The sequence below is a fragment of the Phalaenopsis equestris genome, unplaced genomic scaffold (genome assembly GCF_001263595.1).
Source record: "Phalaenopsis equestris unplaced genomic scaffold, ASM126359v1 Scaffold000036, whole genome shotgun sequence".
Classification (NCBI taxonomy): Eukaryota; Viridiplantae; Streptophyta; class Magnoliopsida; order Asparagales; family Orchidaceae; genus Phalaenopsis; species Phalaenopsis equestris.
In genome coordinates this window covers 5193152-5197270 of record NW_018164478.1, presented here as the reverse complement: position 1 = coordinate 5197270, position 4119 = coordinate 5193152, and positions in this window count along the sequence as shown.

Sequence of the window (4119 nt, the reverse complement as noted above, 5' to 3'; positions counted from 1 at the left end):
CTCCTCGCTGCAGAAAACCGCCTCCCCTCCACACATGTAAGCTTCCAGCCCCGCACCCAGTCGCCTCTTGCACACCCCGCACTCTTCTAGAAAATCAATCGCCAGCATGGGTAAGTACTCTTCGTCTTCCTCCTCTTCATCGTCGTACCAGAATTCCACACGCGTGGGCGGAGATGATTCCAGGGGAGGACGAGGAAGGATGTCTATGAAGCCGGTGTTGGAGGAATTGGAAGACATGAGTGAGGAGAAGGAGGAGGAGGAGGAGAGGATATTCATTCTTTGTAATTGGTTTGGTGGATGAGAAGAATGTGATCCAATGATGGGAATTTATACGGAGGCAAGAGAGTGGCCAGCATTGATTTATGATATTTGATGATATTTTAATAATATTTTATTAAATAAAACCACATTACTATCAAATATTATTAAAATTAAATTTGGAGTGGGAAAAGACAATAAATTGCGATTATAGTTTAGTGAAATATTTTTTCACGGGCGTTGGCCGACGTTCGACCCCTGAAACGGCATTATTTTGTTCTTGTAAGAAGCAGATGTCGACCTCCAATCCGCAACGTCAGACGAAGCTCCTTCAAGCATAGCCTAAATATCATCAAATTTATACGTGTTTGCACCTATCTTATTCGTACTTGACTAATATTTTTTCGAGAAAAAAAAAATATATTACATGCTGATGAAATAGATGTAAATTTTATGATCTTATAGTGATATTGTGATCAGATATACGATAAAATCATCATAACATCATTATAATACTACTAATTTGTACAAAAAAATTTGGCACGTAATATTCGCTAATTTTAGAGGAAGATTAATGATCCGTTTGGGGCAGCTTTTGCGTTCAAGGGTCGACCCGCGGTCTGCGTTTAGTGTAAAAACTCAAACACGATTTCGGATAAATTGATGAAACACGTGAACTAAACAGTACGACCCCACACTTATAAGCTGCCCCAAACGCGGACCCGAACAGGGGTGATGTAGCGGGTGGACGCACAAAGGGATGCGCCGCTGGTTTTCGTCCAACTCATTCGGATTTGGAGCGCCGCCAGTTTGAGGAGTTAGAATTTACACCATGTTTATAAATATCTTTCGTATTTTAATTTTTTAAAATTTATATTTAAGAGTCTATTTCAGATGAAAATATCTGCATGATTTAAGTAGGAGCTCGAACATGGTACAAGTAAATATTTGCAAGAAATTGATTGGCTCTTTCTATTTTTTAGCTAATTTCTCTAATGATTATTCGTACGGGAAATATATGTTGGAGTTAGAATTGAACATGTAAATTTGATTTGATCTTAACTAAATTGCCAAACGTTAATTTTATTTTATCATTTTATTAAATTTCTATTAATATCGAAACGAATATTTAAGGTTCACTGAATTCATATATAAAAACAAATATTTAAATTATTAAAAAAGATTTATCAAATTTATTGAAAAGAAATACATATATACACATGTGTGTGTGTGTGCACGTGCGTGTGTGTGCACGTGCGTGTGTGTGTATTGAATAGAAGAATGATGAGAGAGAGTAAAAGTAATTGAGGAAGTCCTCGCATAGGAATGAGGAGAGGTTTCCTCTATTCATCATTTTGCCTCCTATTTATAAAGGGGTATTTGTACAATTACAGAAATGAGAGAACGGTTATAGAAGTTATTCTTAATGCAATTAAATCGTAATGATTTGTTGTCAAATCTATATGACAATTTGAATTCAAGTGTGGCAGTAACTAGCTGGTCGACATGATTGAGGTCGGTCGACCAAGGCGACCGGGTGAGTGTTAATTGCTAGGACTATCAAAACGGCTCGTTGTTCGCGAACAACTCGTGTTCGGCTCGTTTGTTAATTTAACGAGCCGAACACGAACAATTTTTTGTGTTTGAAATATAAACGAGTCGAACACGAACAGTGGTATTTTTTAATGAGTCAAACACAAGCTGAGCCCACGTTGGCTCGTGTTCAGCTCGTTTACACTCCTAATTCTCACAGGTAATCATCTACCAGCATTGAAGGCTCTGTAAGGCATGTCTGTTGCTTCCTTTAAAATGAAGAACTTGGGATCTCTCTGGTACTTCTTAGGTATGGAAGTTGCTCGGTCATCTCAGGATATTTGTCTGTATCAGTATAAATATGTGATGGACATTTTGACAAAGAACAATATTCTCCTGTGCAAACCAGTGGTTGTCCTGACGGATCCAAATAAAAAACTTCTAGATGTTCCCAATGCAATTCCTGTAAACAATACTCGCTACTAGTGCTTTATGGGAAACTCATATATCTTGCTCATACAAGCCCCGACATATGTCACGCAGTTGGGATAATTAGTCAATTCATGCATGATCCCTATGAACATCACCTCCAAGTTTTTCACCAGATTCTCCACTATTTAAAAAGCAAATCAGGCCAGATTTGTTTTTTTCCCGCCACACCTCTCATTCTATTATAGTTTACACAGATGCGGATTAGGCTAGGCCCGTCCATGATCAACAATCTACCTCGGGGCACTGCTCATTTGTGTGGGGAAACCTGGTCATGTGGAAAAGCAAGAAGCAGTATGTAGTTCCTTAGAGCTATGTGGAAGTCGAATTTCGGTCCATATCCCTGGGAATTTGTAAAGATATTTGGTTACGCGTCATGTTCCACGAATTACGTATGACATTCTCCACTCCCCCGTTGTTATTGCTCGTTTTGGGCTTGTTTACCCCCCTAGTAATTGCGCCTACCAAAATAAAAAAAAAAACATTTGGTCGATATGTTGCGGTCGGGTGCCCTTGTGAAGAGTCTAGGCAGTTCGGGACTATAGGTGTGACCCGCCGTTTGAATTTCTCTTAAAAATGTGTTGGAGGGCTTCGACTATAATATCAATCGTTGGATGATGAACTTGAATCACGTGTTTGTAACTTGTTACCTTGATTGTTCATCTATCATCCTGAGCTGCTCGATTGCTTTGTGATTCGTGTCGACGGTTTAGGTGCATACATATTGGTTCCCGGAGTTTTCCTACTCCTTGACAGCGGCAACTACGATAAAGATGGGGAAATTATTAATAGTTACTGGCAGTAAAATCAAGAAAATTAATTCAGCGACTAACTTTCCTTTTGGATTTTGTACTAAGCCCGCTCTATAAATACAATCATGGGCTTGGCAAGGTTTCCGTTGCCGTGATTTTCTCCTCCACAATGAAGTTCGTAATGGCTGATAGTTTGAGTCGGATAACCGTGGACTCCAACATTCTAGCCAAAGCAGGCTATCGGGTCTCAAACCCAGCAAAGAAATAAAAAAAGATTAATACAGAGAGGCAGCCGAGATCCAAACCTGTGTCGGCAGATTGCTTCGATTCGTTAAGGGATCCTGAGGGACTGATGTCAAAAGTCCCTCGTAAGGAGGCCAATTTCCCTAAGCCTAGACTAGATGTAAGCACTGATGGCAAGCAAGCTCTACTTGTTGAATGTGTCAAGGCAAGTGGAATGGAACAGGACGAAGCGGCAATCATCGTCTTTCCTCAGCCGCTACCGTAGGAAGGTGGGGGCACCTCGGTGCAAAAGGGAGAGAAGCCCTTTAGGACCCTTTCTTCCATAGATAAATTTATAATTACTAAGAACTTCTTTCGTCCGTCGATAGTTTTTAAAATATATACATATATTTTTTTTAATTCCAATACAGGTGAATCAGTCGAGTCGGAGGATCACTTGGACAGTGGGCCATCGAAGGATGCTGTGGAGTTCGTCCCTATTGCGGCGGCTGGTTTTCAGGCCAAATATGCGGAAATTTTACCAGCAATTACATCGGAGAAGCGCAAGTCGCCCGACCCTTTGCCAACTACCAACTCTAAATGGGTGTGGACAAAGTTGCAACAACCTTCTCCTGGAGCCATGTAGCAGTGGGTAGAAAGGATTTGGCCCTTAACGGTGTTGGTTGACTCTTTGGAGGGAGCAATTGGAGGTTCGATCATGAACTCAGAGTAGGAGCCATCAATACCCCTGGCTTCCAAGGACTCAAAGGTGGCAGCCATGCGGGTGGAGGCTGCCTCCTTGCAGAGCAAGCTGGTTGAGTTGCACGAGCATGGAGCGCTTCATGAGTTAATCGACTTAGGCAAG